Below are 21,452 nucleotides of genomic sequence, written 5' to 3'. Positions count from 1 at the left end.
AGCTGCTTTGGAGAGTGATTTGGATGTTTTTGACTTTTTGAAAGACAACATTTGGAGTTATCATCTGACTCCTAACTCGTATACAGGAGTTTCTCCCTTTTGTCTAATGAGAGGTAGACAAGCTAGATCTTTGTTTTTGCCTCAACTTAAGTACAAGAGCAATTTGACAGAAATTTTTGAGTCTTCTGTCTCTAAAGCTAAAGATAATATCACTTCTGCACGTATGTCAGGAAAGTCCTATCATGATGATTTTCATCATTGTAAGAACAAGGTTGTGAATGTCGGTGATTGGGTCAGGATTGTCAGTCCCTCTCATACACTCAAGGGTATGTCCAAGTTCAGCAGGCCCTTTGAAGTGGAACAAGTTTCAGAATCCACTGTCTTTCTCAAGGGCAGAGGGTGGTGGAGTAAAAGTTCTGTGGTTGTTCTTAAGCCTGGCCAAGAATTTTTTTTTGATAAAAGGGAAGATGGTGAAGATGTTTGGTTTGACAATTCCTGCTCTGGTCCATTACAGAAGGAACAGTTTGCTTGTTCCAGTGATGGTCCGGGTTCTACTCTTCGTTCAGAGTCTGACCCTATTTTGGGTTCTTCTGTTCCTGATTGTGCTGCTGGAACCAGTCCTACTGTTCTTGGATCACATGTTTCTCTTAAAAGATGTGTTAAGTTGCCAAAGAGATTTGATGATTATATTCTGGATTAATCTTTCTTTGTTTTGTTTTACTTTTCTTTTGTACTATTTTTATTTTATTTTGTTTTTTGTGGAAAAGATACATGTGGTAATATCCTTCTTTTATTTCTAGCGTTTTATTGATGTCATATATCGAATTGTCATATGTATTAAGAAATGTTACACATGTAATGGAGAATGTTGTAGTGGACCTGAGTTCTAGATCAGAGAAGCGGTTGGAGCTGATCTGATCTAGACGCTTTGGTTTGTGCTCCAGTGGGTCCTTGGATTTAACTTAAATAAATCCTATTTTAAACATTTACTGCCTCCTCCGCTCTTTACAGCCACGAAGGTTACTAATATTGAGAGGGGTCACAAAATAGGCCTCCTGACTTACTTACCCACATGTCTCTAAATGAAGCCTTGAATAATAATACTACACGAAGATAAAGTGGTTGTCCAGTAAACAGGAAAACAATGCCCTCTTTACCCAATTCCGCTCACTTACAATGACCAACAATAAGAATTCCACAACGTGTCCCTGCTTGATGACGTCTGCTTGGGTTTTGAGGCATATTGTGACATCATTCACCAGAAGGCTCCTTTAAAGCATACGGCCTGAGATAGGAAAACACGCTCTCCTCTTGTGACATGAACTGTGTCGTTTCTAGATCACCCCTGAAAGCAGTGTAACAAACTGCTTTGTTTTTTGGCTGTGTGCTGTCAACAAGACATCGCCTTCATGTGCCGGAAATGATTTTACTCCTTGCAAGGGTTCATCATTTCTGTGAACATCTTCAAAATGTCTCATTGTTCCGCAGTTTAATCGCTTGCTCTGGCTGGATGCATTGCTCGCCTTTAACATTTTCACCGAGCAATTGCTCAGACATGACTCAAGATGATCTGAGGACAGGGGCAGTGAAGCAAAACATTTCTGTGAAATGCACTTTTCTCTTGACTTGTTTACTTTGAGGGGCGCAGGATAAGTAAATAAAGGTAAAAAAAAGCATGTGGTTCGTTTTGATTTTTTAACTTCTGACCTTTTCATTCTCAGAAATGAGAAAGGTCAGTGTGCAAAGAAGGTAGGTAGATGTTATTAAAATTGCAGGTTTTAAAGGCAATCTGGGGCTGGTTTCAGTAAATCTCCTGTTGCAGGGCACCGACAAATTGGACATTTGACATAGGCTTCTGTTTTTAATATTATTTCTTGCTCTGGTTTAAAATATATCCTTTGAATACAGTATTGTTGTTCCTTGTGTGTGGTGTTTGCACAAGTAAGTCAGCATGTCCAGGGGCATAGCTGCCACTGGTACAGCAGGTGCAGTGGCACCGGGGCCTCGAACCATGAGGAGCCCATTAAACCCTGATAATTGCTGAATTTTGCTACTCCAACAGAAGTCAAAGCAGCTATTTTCCTTGCTTGCACCTGGGCCCAGGGTATCCTTGCTATGTTACTGACATGTTCATTGCACAGTTTGACCTGTCTGAATTGTTGGCTGTGGGGACGTGTGTTTGAAAACTTGCATTTAAAGTATTCCGCAAACAACAATCCTCACACTGGCGAGGATGCATGCAACTAATCAATGAACACACGAGCCTGCCTATTTAGAATCATTCACTGAAACAAACTCCCAGAAGTGGTGTTATACTTGCTGCTCAACCAGTGTGAGTGTGGTGTGGAATGTTGAATGAGTGATGATGCAATGGAATGTTGGATGAGTGAGGTTGGCAGTTGGTGTATGGGCTGAGAAGGCTGCTCCTGGTGGGGTTCACTGTAATTCTACTTCTGAACTTACCTACATAATAAATACCACTAAAAGATATCTTGGAGTTGGATCAACGTTCATTCACAACAAGTAGCTCCTCCGTTGGTGCGGAGGAGTGTCACACCACTTAATTTACCACGAAAGATGGAAAATAGAATGTTGGTTCATTACCGTTTTATTTTTCATCCTCTTGTCCTGACGCTCGCGTCATGACTGTGGCGGGGATGTATGACGTTATAACGCATACTTTTACTCCGCAGACCATTACAACGCGACTTTTACTCCGCATACCGTTACAACGCATAGCGCCTTGGGGCGCTGGATAGTGGTAAGTATAATTTACTATTCTAACTCCAGTCCCCGTGGACCCTAGGGAAGGTGTTGGATAGTAAATTATACTTATTCCCTATCCTAGAGCGCCCCCCAGCGCAATGCGTTGTAATGGTATGCGGAGTAATGGTTGCGTTGTAATGGGTCTGCGGAGTAAAAGATCCGTTGTAACGGGTGTATACCCTGTGGCGGGGCCGCTGCTGAATGACAGCAGCAGGGAGGAGGGTGGCCTGTGTTTTCACTTTTCAAAGTGTGCATGTCTTTTTGGCCTGCTGTCTTGCGACAGCCAGCCAAAAATGCACACTTTGAAACCTCTAACCCAACTGTCTTAATACCATTGTCTTAAAGCAAGTAAAGCCACTCCCTCCAATCAGCACCAGGATGTGGTGCCCGCACTGCACCATCTGGTTGAGAAGAGGTCCTGTTGAGAAGATGTCAGGAGGGGAGGACATCGCTTAAGGTAAAATTAAAATATTTACACGTGCGCACCCCTGCAGAGATGCCAGCTGCCACTGGAAACTCCTGGATCAAGTTGGATTGTGTGCGCATGCGAGCCAATCATGTTGCACTAGGTCAGACGTCTTCAATCTGTAGGGCGCCACCTACAGGGGGGCTGTGGAGTCCTGAGAAGGGGGTCGCGCATCCCTCAGCTTCACTTGTGCCTGCAATCCAAAACGTTTGCTTTCATTTTGGAAAAAGACAGCCGTCCTGGGATGGCTTATTTAGATCGTTATCAGCTGAAGTTTCATTAATTGGGTCTCTAGTAATGCGAAAAGCTTTCGTGCCTCGGTGCCTGCTTGCCTGAATGAAATGGAAATGTCCCTATCAGTTAATTTGCAAGTGTAAAGGGTGCAAAGAGTTAACAACGGCGTGTGAAGTGCTTGCTTTTAATTTTAACTGCATTTACACAGCCCTTAGTACCCCTAAAGATTTGTTGAAGGGAAGGTTATGTAAAAACATTTGCATAACATACACTCTGGTATCCTTTAACTCTACATTGTAGAAGCACTATTTTATTGTAAAACTATTTGCACATGTAATGCAAGCATAAAAGATTGACTTACATATTCACAGTGCTTTCTATCATAGGCTGTGACCTCGTAGCAATAGAAATACACGTCACTATTCCCCACTGCACCAAACAAGAGTTAATTCTGTGACTCTCTGGTTACCCACAGACCTCTGCAGTGCATTAACTAATAGAGGGTTCATAATGTACTACAGTTCATTCCTCACTGAGCAACAACTTTAAAAAAATGTTTTTAATTATGCTGCCCTTTATTTTATTTGTAGATACCTAATGGTGAAAGACCTAAAAAATGTACAGAATAATTTGGGGCTTATTTATGAGATTTTCGCATTGCCAGAGCATCACTTTATTTGATGCTCCGGTGGCGCAAGCATTTCGACCATACTAATGAGGCGCTGCAAAGTCACCCTGCATGGCTTTGCATGGCCTCATAGATCAGGGGTAAGACATAACAGCGCAAGTCACTGGGTTGCCTTACTCTGTATCAAGGCGGTGTTCTGTGGGCTTTGCATGGTGTTCCCATGCAACACCCATGGATTTTGATGCTCCCCATATTTACAAAATCAAGTAAAACTGGGACAGTTACAAAAACAAACGCCTCCCCAGCAGAGGCGTGACTAGGAAAAATGTTTTCATTTCTCCTCATTCTTCACTCTTTCCATTTGTGCTGCATTCTGCAGCTCATATAGAAAGAAGAAAACACCTCTCTGGATTGTTTTTATGAAGGAAGGTGCCTCTTCCTGTACAAAAACAATCCTGCCTATGTTGGTGCTACCCAGCAATTTGGGCGCCATGGGAAAAGGACAGGAATGCACTGTATTTCATAAATACAGTGCATTCCAGCCCTTTCACATTGGCATAGGGCAGCACAGCTAGAAGACTTGCAGCGCTGCCCTACGACATTTCCTCATAAATGAGGCTGTTTGTTTTTAGCTACACCTTTGAATACACCCCCACGTTCACTGCCTTTTGGTTTGCTAAACAGTGTTTAATATTATTTCCCCACTGTTATTTACTGTGGGAATTTGGGGTGTTCATTGTCGATGATGAGGTGTACCAGGTTCTAGAAATTTTTGTCAGAAGGGGGTCCTTACACCTAAAAAAGTTTGACAAGGGGGTCACATCATCTAAAAATGTTTGAAGATTTCTGTTCTAGGTTCTGTGCATCTCTCAGACAGTCCCTCATTAATATCAATACTTTTGTTTAGTTCTGAATTTTGATGTAATGGTCTCTCCATTGATTACATCCAGCGATATTCTTCTTTTAACAATATGTACTCCATGTTTCTTATTACATTTAAAAAAAGTATTTTTGATCATACATTATGTACACATTACACATCAATATTTCTTACTGAATTGCTATATTTTCAGGATGATCAATCCCAAAATCATCACACACTTTTTTAGGACTTAATTTTTGCTCGTGGTAAGCTAACAAAGGTGAATCAATGGAAAACAAATTTTTTGTAATTGCCCTCAGCACTCTTGTGTTTAACGCCATTCAGGGGTGAGCTTTGGATAAAAGTGGTTGATTAAAATTTAAAACAGGACATACATTTAAAAAAAATATGTATATTGTGATTTTCAAGTTGCCCTTTTTACTGTTTATTGTTGTGTTGTTTGATATGACACTTTTGAGATCTTCATACCTTTGAGGAAGCTTGCAGAGGATTATGGATCCTTGCTTCGATTTGGACCCTTGCTCATGAAGAGCTGTACAAGGGCGAAGGATTGTCTTCGTTCTTCAGGGTGAAGTAACTTGTGAAGAAGTCCCTTAGAGAAGACAAGAAACTGGGGCTTTAATACTCCGGAGGGTTCTTGAATTTCAAAACCGATCTCCAGGACAAAGACGAAGATTGAACGAAACTGGGTCAGCCGGGCTCCCCTAACTGCTTGCTGAAAAGCCTACATTAAGGGACTATGTAGCCTGCAGATCTTGTTGCCTGTACACTTGAGATGTGGTTCTTAAGCCATGCGATTAGTAGCAATAGTTTAACTGTTGTTTTGGCATTTAAGCTTGCTTGTTGAATGTATTAAGTAGAGTAAGGCAACTTGGCATTTTATTGAAAAAGGCCTTTCACAGGTCCCAGGCATTTTTTCCAAATCCGAAACTATCAGATACTATGTCTGAATGAAGAGCACGCTGTTGTCAAGGTTTAGAGATAGATTAAAATATTCACACTGGACTTGGTAGGAGGAAGTGGACAAAGCACAGATTTCACTGAGTGGCTGGGGAAAATATAACACTGTTGAGTTAGCTGAATGAAACAGAGGACACAATGAGTAACATCTTTGTTTAGTTGGGGACTTTGGAGAATATCATCAAGGCGCTGCGATAAAATTCTCGCCACTTTAGCGTCCGTTTTCGGGCGAAAATCGGCGATAATTTTATCGCAATCTCAGCAAAGTCACGCTATTGCGTGAATCCATGCCTAAGCGCCCGTTTCCTTAAAGCCCAGCTTTGCATCTCTAATGAGATGCAAAGTGGGTGTTCCTTCCCAAAATAACATGAGAAATGTCGCTAACCGACATTTCTGCAATTATATAGCTTCACGCTAACATGCAGAGCGATGAGGAAAGTAGCGCTAACCACGCTTATCACTACTTTTCTTACGCCTGCTTTGAATATGATTTATTTACAACAAGGGGTGGTGATGGACAGAGTCTCTGAATTAAGCAGAGTACTCTCACCCAGTCAAGAGATCAGGGCTAGATCCAACACCGTTTTTTAGCTCATTGCACCATCCCAGTTTCAGGCCGGGCCGAAGAGGCTGTAATGCCAGAAACCGGTCCCCGGTAGCTTGTCTCCTTTCTGGTGAAGAATTGGCTTGGTAGTTTGGTCTGCCCTGTTCCCATGATGCACTGGGCCAGGGACGGACTAATTTGCATATAGCCAGGTTCTGAGCTGGGATGGGGCAGTGAGATAAATAACGGTGATGGATCAAGCCCTGATCTTTGGACTGGGTAAGAGTGGTCTGCTTAATTCAGACACTCTGTTCATCACCACCCCCTTTTCTGTATCGTTGAATATGATTTAGCCATTATATCCAATGGAAGGTGGGTATTATGGCTAAGACTGCCCTGCCCTATCACCAAGCTATCAACAATGGCTGTGCGAATATCGCTGGATTTTCAGCGATAATCGCACATTAATCAGCTATTGCTTGGATTTTTATCGCTTTGGAGATCAGCGTCGCTTATAGCGCGCTATCTCAGCGATAAAATCCATTGACAGCCGGCGATAATTCTCCCCACACTAAAAGAGCTTAGTGATAATTATGGCCAGCTGTTGCTGATATGCCCCTTTGACCCTTGGATTTATGGCCATGCCAGGCGTACCAATAAATGCATCATTGTTTGATAAAGCCTCCCATATCTGGCCAATTTAGGGTTGGCGACAATAAAGGATTTTCTGCAAGAGAATAGACCTAGAGCACTCTAATAACATCAGGATTGTTGTCCCATTGACGAGTTCACTAACATGCCAGAAGCCCAGGAGGAAGTTTTGAAACATCATCAGAGAGGTGCTAGAACCTGCCTTGGTAATGATCCATGTGCTGGGCCATCTCTAAAGATTACTGCTATTGTGGGTGTTAGAAAGTTTGTGATGTTCCCTAATTTTACTATTCAGACTGAAGGGGTTTTCTGAGGTGATAGTAAGGGAATGATGTGTTGCCTGGTTTCTCGAGGCAATACGGAGAGTGTTCCTGGATGGGCTAGAATATTACTATGGAAATGTCAGAGAAGCTTATTGGTATGGGTGAAATGTACTCTTAGATGAAGAAAAAAATAGGCATCGCCTATCAGCAACATATCAGACAAATACATGCATATAACATGCATTTATCTGAATTAGGCTATGGAATGGAAGGCTAGTTCTCTTCACTGGTAAACCCTGAGGATGTTCAAAGTGAAATAAGGTTTCATTGTCTTAAGAGGCAAATGAGATGTATGAGTCAGGTGTGCACAGCATTGTTGATCTTGGTGGACTAAGTGTTAACTGCCCTTAAAGGAGAGGACCATGGTCTAGTATTGTTTACAACCATTTCTGACTTCTATAGGCTGACTGTTAATTCTGTGAAACTGGTGATTGTGAATATGTACGGACAGACACCAAATACCCAGGGCCTGATTCACAAAGGTAAACATACACTTTGCTATAAGTTTACGATTGCTAGCTATACACAAAAGGATGTATGTGTAATATCTTCACGAGTGCAGAGTCTCCACACATAAAAATATAGGTATTTTATGCACCTATAAAGATACTGCTCATTAATCCCTTTATGAATTTTAAACAATCGTAAACTTACGGGAAAGTGGAAGTTTACCTTTGTTAATCAGGCCCACAATGTGCCACCACTGGCTATTGATTTGGGTGCAGCCTTGGGTGAACTGTGTGACTTGGCAAATGCTCAGCCAGAATCCCTGGGTTGCATTTGGCTCTGTCAAACGGAGTTGGCATATTATGCAAAATAATGAAGGACTGGGATAGGGGCCTGAGTAGTTACCAGTGTCTGAGAATAATTGAAACATTCCATCCATAATTTTTTTGTATCTTTCAGTAATAAGTATCAAGCGAACAATGGATCGTCTTGACTTTACAGAAGTTAATTTCTTATTATCTATCACCCATACGGGGCATTCAGCTTGCATCAAATTCCAATGCTACCTCTCTAGGGGTTTTCTTACCCATTTATGATAAATGTTGCCACATGTGTCAGTGCCCCTCTTTCAAAGCTGCATGGATGTATTATAGCATCTGGGCAAAACATATCCTCCCCCAGAGGATACTTGACTGATTTAGTGGATAAGGTGCCCTGTCAGTCGTCATCCAGACTCTCAAAGGCATCTAGCCCTTCATGAGGTTCGTATGTATGACGTTACAGCGCAGGCTATTACAACGCCTGCCTTTACAACGCAGTTTTTACATCGCAATCCATTACAACGCATAGCGCTTTGGGGTGCTGGATAGTGAAAAGTTTAATTTACTATTCCAACACCAGTCCCCGTGGACACTAGGGAAGGTGGTGGATAGTAAATTAAACGTATTCCCTATCCTAGAGCGCCCCCCAGCGCAATGCGTTGTAATGGTTTGCGTTGTAATGACCGCGTTGTAATGGTAGTGCGTTGTAAAAGTTTTGTTGTAAAGGTTGTTCACCATGAGGTTCAATATGAACTCATCAAACCCTTTGTCATCATTGTTGGCATCATAAGCATCAACTAGGCTGAGAGATTCCTGGTTCTCTTTTGTACCACTGAGGACACCACTCATTTTTGTGCCACTGCAGACACCACTATCCCTTGTAGCGCAGAGGCTACCCGAGTCTTTTGTAGCGCTAAGGCTACCACTCATAGAGGATAGGGGTTCTTTCCCCCTTGTCCCTGACCTAGATGAGGGATTTAGTGGTCTGGTGACTTATTGGACTAATGCATCCGTTGCATGGGCTTACGTGCAACCTCATGGTCACAGGCTCATATCCCAGAAGGTCCACTCAGCCTTTCATCCTTCTGAGGTCGATAAAATGAGTACGATTAAGTTGGGCATGAATAAACATCTGTTGTTCAGAGCCAAAATACCTTTGGGGGGGATGTGCGTTTTGCTGATGAATGTTATGTTATGTTCAGATGCCTCATCTTCGTAAGGGCTTTTCTACCCTTGCGGTAGAGTTTGTAGGTCTCTCTTCCTCAGAAGCTGAGTTCATCTCTTTGGTTTGAACATGGTGGCCTCCACCACATTTTTGAAAGATGTCTTTATCCCCTTTTCCAAGTACCTTCTAAACAACTATTCACTTACCTCTAACTGAGGGGCTTCCCTTTCCTCGGCCAAAATCAGTAACAGCTACTATACTGATATTTATTAATTAATATTATTTAAGCTATAAACCTAAATGTATTCATTATTGTGATAAATATCTAAACCATAAACCCAAATCCATTAAATATTGTACAATCTTCTAATACGTGTTTTTTATGTTTGTTTTTTTTACAAACTACCTTACCTTATACTAACACTACTTAAATGAACAAGAAAAAAAGGAGGGGCCATTTAAGACCAAGGATAGTGAAAATATTGGTAAGTCTTCTCTGGGGAAACAAAGAAGCACCACCAGCTGTCATCCAAAACACTGTATGAGTACTGACAGTTATAGAATAACTGAAGATCGCCTTTAAAACAATGGAGTTGGCATGGCAGCTAGTAATGATTTCCTTTCCCCAATTCAATTTGGCAGCTAAATTCAGTCCACTTTCTATTACTCTTGTCAGTGTTAACCATTCTGTGATCAGCCAGAACAATTGAGGACAAAATAACAAATCCTTCGATCACTGCCATGACCGGGCTGAAGTACAAAGATAGGCGGCACTTGTGTTGAATGCACCTGCCTCCCTGTTTCAGTTCCAGGCTGAGTCTCTGTGTGCCTTTAGTACATGGGAAAGGGCGTCACAAGCGTGTGGGCCTGGGGAGCTACCAAGCCGTGTTTTTCTAGAAACTGGGAGCGTGCGAGCCAGAGAGGCCCTCAGAGTGATGTGCGTCTCGCTCCCAAAGCTGCAATGACAGGGTCCTCACACGAGCAATCCGCTCACTATCAACATAAAGTTTAAAGCATAACAAATAGCTGGTAAGCTCTGCAATCTAGAGATTTTTATTTCCTTGGAAAGTCTGCTGGAGAAATGCTATCAATGCAATTGTGCAACCATTGACACCTTAATAAACCATAAAAAGGCACTTTAAGCAAGAAACAAAACCTATAAGCCTAATAGTTACTCCATAGATTTGAATAACTCAATTAAAAAACTCATAAAGTTCTAAAAGTATATATATATATATATATTACCTACTGGCGGTCGCCAGTAGGTATATATAGTTAGGATTTTTTCTCTATGGGATTTTTGAAAATTCTATGTCTAATAACTTTGGCGTTTGTGGACGGAATTGGCTGAAATTTTCAGGAAAATGGCACATTTTGTTTCTGAGCAGCCCTTGAAAATTTGGGGGGGGTTCGTCAAGGGGAGGCCGAGAAAAAAGGGGGGTCCCAAAACGTGTTTTTAACATTGAGTTTTCCATAGGGCGGTTGGCCTCACTTTTAGCCCGAACGGCTGAATGGATTTGCACAAAACTTGGCAAAATTGTAGGGACTGGTAGCCCGATGTGCCTTTGCTAGGTCTCAATATATGTGCTCCAGTGGATTTTGAGAAATTAACGTTCAAAAAAAGATATATATCTGTAACAGCGGACCGGGCAGCGCTCCGGTTCGCGGACTTTTCGCGGTACGGAGCTTTGTGAAGCGAAGCTGATTGGTTCTCCGGCGTCTGTGAACATTCCAAACAGTCCGTAGCGGCCGCCATCTTGTCTCTCGGTAGGATCGAGAGACAAGAGGAGGCCAAAGCGAAGGGGCAAATGACCATAGGGGGGCATAGTAGATCCTCGCTGACCCCCTAGGTTTGATGTGGAGGTTTTAAAAGGGTCCCGCGGGGCAAAAAAAATAATAATAATAATAATCGAACGGCTGAATGGATTTGCACGAAACTTGGTAAAATATTAGGGACTGGTAGCCCGATGTGCCTTTGCTAGGTCTCAATATATGTGCTCCAGTGGATTTTGAGAAATTAACGTTCAAAAAAAGATATATATCTGTAACAGCGCTCCGCTTCGCGTAACGGAGGTTTGCGAAGCTGATTGGTTCTCCGGCGTCTGTAAACATTGCAAACAGTCCGTAGCGGCCGCCATCTTGTCTCTCGGTAGGATCGAGAGACAAGAGGAGGCCAAAGCGAAGGGGCAAATGACCATAAGGGGGCATAGTAGATCCTCCTTGACCTCTTAGGTTTGATGTGGAGGTTTTAAAAGGGCCCCGCGGGGCAAAAAAATAAATAATAATAATAATCGAACGGCTGAATGGATTTGCACGAAACTTGGCAAAATTGTAGGGACTGGTAGCTCGATGTGCCTTTGCTAGGTCTCAATATATGTGCTTCAGTGGATTTTGAGAAATTAACGTTCAAAAACAAGATATATATCTGTAACAGCGCTCCGCTTCGCGGAGATAAAATTATATCTGTATTACCTAGCTGTTGCTAACACCAGTTAGCGACGGCTAGTAGGAGATAGCGACAATCTTGGGCCCCACTTTGCATGTGAGTGATATTTATCACTAATGACAAGGGGAGGCCGAGAAAAAAGGGGGGTCCCAAAACGTGTTTTTAACATTGAGTTTTCCATAGGGCGGTTGGCCTCACTTTTAGCCCGAACGGCTGAATGGATTTGCACAAAACTTGGCAAAATTGTAGGGACTGGTAGCCCGATGTGCCTTTGCTAGGTCTCAATATATGTGCTCCAGTGGATTTTGAGAAATTAACGTTCAAAAAAAGATATATATCTGTAACAGCGGACCGGGCAGCGCTCCGGTTCGCGGACTTTTCGCGGTACGGAGCTTTGTGAAGCGAAGCTGATTGGTTCTCCGGCGTCTGTGAACATTCCAAACAGTCCGTAGCGGCCGCCATCTTGTCTCTCGGTAGGATCGAGAGACAAGAGGAGGCCAAAGCGAAGGGGCAAATGACCATAGGGGGGCATAGTAGATCCTCGCTGACCCCCTAGGTTTGATGTGGAGGTTTTAAAAGGGTCCCGCGGGGCAAAAAAAAATAATAATAATAATAATCGAACGGCTGAATGGATTTGCACGAAACTTGGTAAAATATTAGGGACTGGTAGCCCGATGTGCCTTTGCTAGGTCTCAATATATGTGCTCCAGTGGATTTTGAGAAATTAACGTTCAAAAAAAGATATATATCTGTAACAGCGCTCCGCTTCGCGTAACGGAGGTTTGCGAAGCTGATTGGTTCTCCGGCGTCTGTAAACATTGCAAACAGTCCGTAGCGGCCGCCATCTTGTCTCTCGGTAGGATCGAGAGACAAGAGGAGGCCAAAGCGAAGGGGCAAATGACCATAAGGGGGCATAGTAGATCCTCCTTGACCTCTTAGGTTTGATGTGGAGGTTTTAAAAGGGCCCCGCGGGGCAAAAAAATAAATAATAATAATAATCGAACGGCTGAATGGATTTGCACGAAACTTGGCAAAATTGTAGGGACTGGTAGCTCGTTGTGCCTTTGCTAGGTCTCAATATATGTGCTTCAGTGGATTTTGAGAAATTAACGTTCAAAAACAAGATATATATCTGTAACAGCGCTCCGCTTCGCGGAGATAAAATTATATCTGTATTACCTAGCTGTTGCTAACACCAGTTAGCGACGGCTAGTAGGAGATAGCGACAATCTTGGGCCCCACTTTGCATGTGAGTGATATTTATCACTAATGACATGCAAAGTGGGCATGCCAAGATGTTAGCGACTGGAAACAGTCGCTAACATCGCTATCTCCTATTATCAACTTTTGGAAATATTCGCGATAAGCGCGAATATCTCCAAAAGCTAGCACCTGCCCTGAGCAGTTCTTAGCCATGTTATCCAATGGGAGGTGGATAACATGGCTAAGAGCATTAGCTCGGTAATGCATGAATATCGCTGAGTTTTCAGCGATATTAATGCATTGCGGTCGTTTTTTATCGTGTTTGCGATAAACCTTGATAATAGCAAGGTTTATCTGCGATAATTTCTGACGATGCTTAGCGGTAAAAAAATCGTTGCTAAGCATCGTTAGGGATAAATATCGCTTAACTTTGGTAATATGCCCCAACGTCTGTTAACGTTCGATTCGAAGGAAAAGTGTTGAAAAACATTGTCTGCGCCATCTTGTCTTTTTTCAAATGCCACACTTTTGTCGTGCACGGCAGTCATTTTAGATGCCTTGACCAGACCCACTGTGTGCACGCTGTCGATCCTTAGCATGGCTCCCCACCCTCGCAAGCATCTCCCCCAGGCAGTGGTCACCCCCGCTCTCTGTCTTATGCATGGGTAATAAACCTCCCCCCATCTGCGCTGCTCTTCCCTGAGAATCACACCCTGTGCCCGCCCGACACCTCCCTTTCGCCCTATTCACTACCGCACCCTCTGACACTCCTTTTCCTCTGTGTCCGATTGTCCAGGCCGGTCCTAGGGTATCAGCTAGCCCTGCAGATGTAGTTTATGGCCCCAGCTGTAAAGAATCACCCCTCTTCAAAGGAGTTATAGTAGATCAAGGCCCACACTCGATGAGATCCGTCACAGCAGACGCGTTCCTATTATCTGAAAACCATCCTGTATTGTGATTGGGGAGGGGACCGAGCCTGAAGCGGAAGATTCCAGGGATGACTCTTTGTACATCAAAGTTTTTACAATTATGTGTCACATTAAAAATATATAGCACTCCGACAAAGTAGTAAGATTATAAAACTTTAATAACTTATAAATATATACAAGAAAACAAAAACAGTAATAACATATAAACATTTTTAGGGAAAAACAACGAAGTAGCGGTCGGCTGTGCGAATAGTCCCAACGCAGCACAACGTCCAGATTTCTGGCGTGTGGCGTCGCGGGGGGTGGGTCATCAGTAGCAAACTGTTGTGCGAATAGTTCCAAGGCAGCAGAACGATGGCACCAAGGTGATGTCCAGTAAGTTGCCGCACTGGTTTTGGTATCCTACAATGCTGCTCCGAATAACGGCGTGGGGCGCCCCGGGGGAGGCGGCGTGAACGGGCCTCTCCAGGTGGAGTCTCATCTGTTGTAGTGGGGCGCCCCTTTACCGTTTCAGTTGCCATTCCGTCCGTTTTTGGTCCACTGTGTCAAAAGCCGCAATTCAGCTGAGTTGCGCCCACTCTTGCGGTGCAGCGATAGTCGGCTGTCACAGGACTCTCAAAATGGCGGCAGGCTGTTTCCTTTTTGGGCCTGGTCCACTGAAATGGCCCTGGGACACCTTGGAAATCGGACGCTTGTCTGCTAGGTCTTGGACCCCATTCTCGAAAGCGTCCCCTCCGCCTTGAGGATTCATCAAAAGTTTTGGGGGCCCCGACTCCTGTAGGCTTCTGGTGGGGAGCGGCTGCCATGATTGCTCGCGGAATGACCACGACGGAGCTACGAGATGGTGGTGCTCTCATGCTGACGCCAGCTTCAGTCTGAAACATCCAGAAACAAGGTGGGGCTTTCATCGTTTGGGAAAAAAAAAAGTTTTCATCCAATGAAAAGTGTTGTTTTTAGGTCATATGATCAAGCCTTCCATCATTAGGAAACCAAAAGTAAAATGAACCAATGAAAAGTTTTATAAACAAGTCACATGACCTGTTATGCGGCATAGGGTATAAAATGCGGAGAAAATACGTTGGCACGTGAGGCGGCGGCAGTAGCGGACCGATGTGCGAATAGGCCGAAGGCAACACAACGCGCCAAGATCCGGATGGCACTGAGGTGGTGTCCAGCAAGTTGCAGCACTGGTGTGGCCATCCTACAATGCTGAAAGTCGGCGTGGGGCGCCCCGTTGGCCTGTGAGTTTGCGTCAGTAGCGGACCGATGTGCGAATAGGCCGAAGGCAGCACAACGCGCCAAGATCCGGATGGCACCGAGGTGGTGTCTAGTAAGTTGCCGCACTGGTGTGGCCATCCTACAATGTTGAAAGTCGGCGTGGGGCGCCCCGTTGGCCTGTGAGATGGCGTCAGTAGCGGACCGATGTGCGAATGGGGCCAAAGGCAGCGCAACAATATTTTCGGAATAGAAGACACCACAAGGCGCTGAGATGCCAAGATCCGGATGGCACCGAGGTGGTGTCTAGCAAGTTGTGGCACTGGTGTGGCCATCCTACAATGGTAAAAGTCAGCGTGGGGCGCCCTGTTGGCCTGTGAGATGGTGTCAGTAGCGGACTGATGTGCGAATGGGGCCAAAGGCAGCGCAACAATATTTTCTGACTGACACCACAAGGCGCTGAGATGCCAAGATCCGGATGGCACCGAGGTGATGTCTAGGAAGTTGCTGTACTGGTGTGGCCATCCTACAATGGTAAAAGTCGGCGTGGGGCGCCCTGTTGGCCTGTGAGATGGTGTCAGTTGCGGACCGATGTGCGAATGGGGCCAAAGGCAGCGCAACAATATTTTCTGTATGGAAGATACCACTAGGCGTTGAGATGCCAAGATCCGGATGGCACCGAGGTGATGTCTAGCAAGTTGCTGTACTGGTGTGGTCATCCTACAATGCTGAAACTCGGCGTGGGGCGCCCCATTAGCCTGTGAGATGGCGTCAGTAGCGGACCGATGTGTGAATAGGCCGGAACCAGCACAAGGCGCCAAGATCCGGATGTCACCGTGGTGGTTTCATAGTTGAGAGGCACTTCATCTGCAGTGGGGCGCCGAGATCCGGATGGCACCGAGGTGATGTCTAGCAAGTTGCTGTACTGGTGTGGTCATCCTACAATGCTGAAACTCGGCGTGGGGCGCCCCATTAGTCTGTGAGATGGCGTCAGTAGCGGACCGATGTGCGAATAGGCCGAAGGCAGCACAACGCGCCAAGATCCGGATGTCACCGTGGTGGTTTCATAGTTGAGAGGCACTTCATCTGCAGTGGGGCGCCGAGATCCGGATGGCACCGAGGTGATGTCTAGCAAGTTGCTGTACTGGTGTGGTCATCCTACAATGCTGAAACTCGGCGTGGGGCGCCCCATTAGCCTGTGAGATGGCGTCAGTAGCGGACCGATGTGCGAATAGGCCGAAGGCAGCACAACGCGCCAAGATCCGGATGTCACCGTGGTGGTTTCATAGTTGAGAGGCACTTCATCTGCAGTGGGGCGCCGAGATCCGGATGGCACCGAGGGGATGTCTAGCAAGTTGCTGTACTGGTGTGGTCATCCTACAATGCTGAAACTCGGCGTGGGGCGCCCCATTAGCCTGTGAGATGGCGTCAGTAGCGGACCGATGTGCGAATGGGGCCAAAGGCAGCGCAACAATGTTTTCTGAATAGAAGACACCACAAGGCACTGAGATTCGGTTACCACCGAGGTGATGTGTAGCAAGTTGCCGCACTGGTGTGGCCATCCTACAATACTGCTCCGAATAACGGCGTGGGGTGCCCGAAGGGGGGGGGGGCGGCGTGAACGGGCCTTCCTAGGTGGAGGCTCGTCTGCTGTAGTGGGGCGCCCCTTTACCGTTTCAGTTGCCATTCAGCTGAGTTTCGGCTGCTCTTCATGCTACAGCGACAGGCGGCTGCAACAGGACTCTCAAAATGGCGGCCTGTTCTTTGGATTTGGGCCTGGTCCACTAAAATGGCCCTGGGACACCTTAGAACTCGGACGCTCGATTTTTTTTTCCTTTCCTGTACATGCAAAAAAAGGTAAATGCCCGGTACGTTACACGCTTCATCTGCCACGATGAACTCTCCAGAGGAACCGAAAAAATATATAGTTATGGTAACTATACCATGCATCGTCATATGGAGAGGTGGCACTAATTAATTATAGTGCTGCATAAAAGAGAGATTTGGAGGAGAACCCCTGACCTGCTAGTACATTCATCAAAGAAGTGGCACTGACAGCATCAGAGGCAAGGGAAACGGTCCCAAATATTTAGAAGAACTTTGGAAAGATTAAAATGACATGTTTAGATTGTGGCAAATTAATTTCATGTGGACAGATGAGTGTTACTCTAATAAATACAGCATATGAACATCATCATAGTCGATGGTTGGTAGAGACATTTTGACTATATCCTGGACCTGCCCGTCCTCGCCCAAAATGGCGCCGGAATAAATGGGACTCGTAACTCCTTGTTGTGTACTGGTTGCAGAACCTTGAAATCACGAGATACGTATGCAGTTTTGAAGCACATGGCGGGCGGGGACGAGAATTGATTGAATATTTCGACATCCCTATTGATATTAAGTTCTGATGTGTTATTGATTACTGTACTATTGAAAGTTCGAATTAACGTCACCCATGGTACTTGCCCGCAAATGTATATCTAGATAATTTTATTGTAACTGGCCCTGTCGTATTTTAATTATAAAATGTACGTCCACCGATTCCGTAACTGTTAGACACCTTAGTTCTTGCAACCTAATGGCCCGCCCGTTACGTTCCTCTACAGTGTAAATGTCTACTCATCATATACGATTACAGTTTGCTCCGTGGCCGGCCCACGTGGTTATAGGCTCGTATTTGTATAATGAAATTTTCACAATAAAGGTTTTTAAAAGAAAACATGGTAGTAGTATATACATTGGTAAAGTTTTTAATAATAGTCACTGTTTTAGAATCATTAAAAGGCAAGTGAAATAAAGCAGACCAATTACATGAAGGGTAAAAGATATAATACGAAGGAACGCAGTAAAGATAAATGGTCAAGGGCTGTTGTGTTTTCTATTCCTGCAACATAAAGTGATCGATAAGAATCTCATATTCAGGCGTATCGGCGACTAAGACAGCAGGTCGACCCTCTTTTGCTCAACGGCTCCGTCATGGGACGAAGAAACGCTCTTTTTCTCGAAAAAAGAATATATTTTACTTGCAGGACAGTTGTAAATTTTCCGGGAAAGTACATTAGCCTGGAACATTATAACATATATTTAAGAAAAAATAATGTTCGGAAGTAATAAAAAGCGTAATTTTTAGGTCATATGACCAAGCCTTTCATCATTAGAATAAGAAAAGTAAAATGAACCAATGAAAAGTTTTATTAACAAGTACGTTACGCGCTGCGCGCCCCGGATGACTTCCGGATGCGCTAACGCGGCGCGTCATATGACGCATTACACGACAACGCAGGTCCAGAATATAGTCAAAATGTCTCCACCAACCAGCGGTCGGAACACAACCCCTTTCAGCAGGCTAAATAGTTCTGTTAAATGACAACAGAAGGGACAGGCAACAAGAACCATTAGTCAAAGAGGGGAGGGCTAGTTCTTCTCTACCGGGTTACATTGGGGCGCTACCGGAACTGATCGAATTGTAAGTCTACAGTGTTTCTGGATATTTCAGACTGAAGCTGGGGTTAGCATGAGAGCAGCACCATTTCGTAGCTCCGTCGTGGCCATTCCGCAACCAATCATGGCAGCCGCTCTTTATCGTTATTTTGGGCGGGGTGGGTGGCGGAGCCGAGCTGTTTTGCAGCCATCATTGTGTGGAGTTCAGTTCATTTCACTAGTTTTGTATTTGTCATGAGGGGTTGTTCCTAATGTTTCTATTTTAGCGAGGTCAAAAAGAGATCCCATTAGTGGCCTACTGATTTTGCTCGATTCATTTTCTTTTTTTTTTACACGATTTTTCGTTATCTGCAAAGACTAAACAGAGTATTGCGACTCTGTGTTTGTTTGTAAATAGAGAATGAACCAAAGAGAACCAATTCTAAAACAGTAAATACTTGGATAACAATCAATCAAACGGAGAGAGAAGCAGGCACGACGTATTACAACGGGGGCAAAGGCCTGCGTTAACTACCCTTCACTATGTGCAAAGAGAGAGTACTCCTAATAGAAATGAGGGGGGGGCACCATTCAAAGCAGATCAGTGTGCATAAACACGAAAATGTTTTCACTTACCACGTACTTGACATTCGACAGCTTATGATATTTGCTATTAAAAAACCATTGAAATTCACTGAAAAAACCATAGGTTATAGACCATATATAGTTAGGAATTAGCATTTACAAAACCTTGAAAATTCACTGAAAAAACCAAAGGTTATAGACCATATATAGTTAGGAATTAGCATTTAAAAAACCTTATTTTACTCACACAAAACCATTGAAATTCCATATATAGTTAGTTGCACTAACTATATATCGCGCACCCGCAATCCACTGCTGATGATGTCACATATTACATCATTCATGACATGGTCAGTGACATCACTGATGACATCACTGATGACATCTCAAATGACATCACTGATGACATCACTGATGACATCTCATTTGACATCAATGACCACATCACTGATGATATCATTCATGTGACAATACAATGCATCTCCTCACATTTTAATATAACCTCTGTTTCACCCAGTGTTAAATACAGAGTATAATTTTTGAAACCATTGACACACCAATACTAGTTACTACATATGTACTCACTGATTCCTACGTCTACACACACATCACTCATTCACCCATACAATCATTCATACATACAATCACTCATCTTTACAACACTATCATATGCACTCATACACCTATACAGACACTCACACTCTGCCACTCATCCATGGAGTTACTCACACACCTACACAGTCCTGTAAAGAATCAATCACACTTCCATTTTCTTGTCTATACAGTTAAACATAGAGCACCTTACATTTTCAAACATATACTAACACATACTTACCTTGTTATACAATCATTGATATAAGTACACATTGATCTGCACAGAGTCACACACCTCCCAGCCAGCCACACACACACTCAGTCTCCCATACAAATACTTGGACAATCAATCAGTAACCCATATAGTTAATCATATAGCTACTGATCAACACATGCAGCAGTTTACAGAACAACAGACATAATGATGCACAAATTAAGACACTTTAGTCACTAACCCATGCACTCAGTGAGACACATTTAATCACTCACTCATACATTCAGTCATGCACCTACTAAATCCTTTGTCCAGACACTTATACTTCCACTCATTCTTCAATATGTAAGACACATTTTAACTTTACAGAAACATACAGTCACTGGATGTTGTCATCAGTGATGTCATCAGTGATGTCATTTGAGATGTCATCAGTGATGTCATCAGTGATGTCACTGACCATGTCATGAATGATGTAATATGTGACATCATCAGCAGTGGATTGCGGGTGCGCGATATATAGTTAGTGCAACTAACTATATATGGAATTTCAATGGTTTTGTGTGAGTAAAATAAGGTTTTTTAAAGGCTAATTCCTAACTATATATGGTCTATAACCTATGGTTTTTTCAGTGATATATATATATATATATATATATATATATATATATATATATATATATATATATATATATATATATATATATATATATTCACTGAAAAAACCATAGGTTATAGACCATATATAGTTAGTAATTAGCATTTACAAAACCTTGAAAATTCACTGAAAAAACCATAGGTTATACACCATATAAAGTTAGGAATTAGCATTTAAAAAACCTTATTTTACTCACACAAAACCATTGAAATTCCATATATAGTTAGTTGCACTAACTATATATCGCGCACCCGCAATCCACTGCTGATCATGTCACATATTACATCATTCATGACATGGTCAGTGACATCACTGATGACATCACTGATGACATCTCAAATGACATCACTGATGAGATCACTGATGACATCTCATTTGACATCAATGACCACATCACTGATGATATCATTCATGTGACAATACAATGCATCTCCTCACGTTTTAATATTGATATTGATATTGATATTGAGATGTATTTATAAAGCGCTCGTTCGCCCGGGGGCTTCATGGCGCTATAGACAGGGACACAACGCATCAGTCACAGGAAGCAAAAAGGTACTCATCAAAACGCTTGAGAAAAGAGCCATGTTTTGAGGGAGTGTCTGAAACTAAGGATGTTTCCGCACATTTTAAGGTGAAGAGGAAGGGAATTCCAGAAGGCAGCTGCAAGGTGGTCAAAGCAGCTGCCTCCAAGACGCTTCCTTTTATAAGTGGGGACAGTCAGAAGATGTTTGTGCATGGAGCGAAGATTCCTAGGGGGGTCATATTTTTTAAACAGATCTCTGATGAATAGAGGGC

Source organism: Lissotriton helveticus, chromosome 4_1 (assembly GCF_964261635.1).
Source record: "Lissotriton helveticus chromosome 4_1, aLisHel1.1, whole genome shotgun sequence".
NCBI classification, from domain to species: Eukaryota; Metazoa; Chordata; class Amphibia; order Caudata; family Salamandridae; genus Lissotriton; species Lissotriton helveticus.
The sequence above is the reverse complement of the archived record's forward strand: the minus strand, read 5'-3'. Positions refer to the sequence as shown.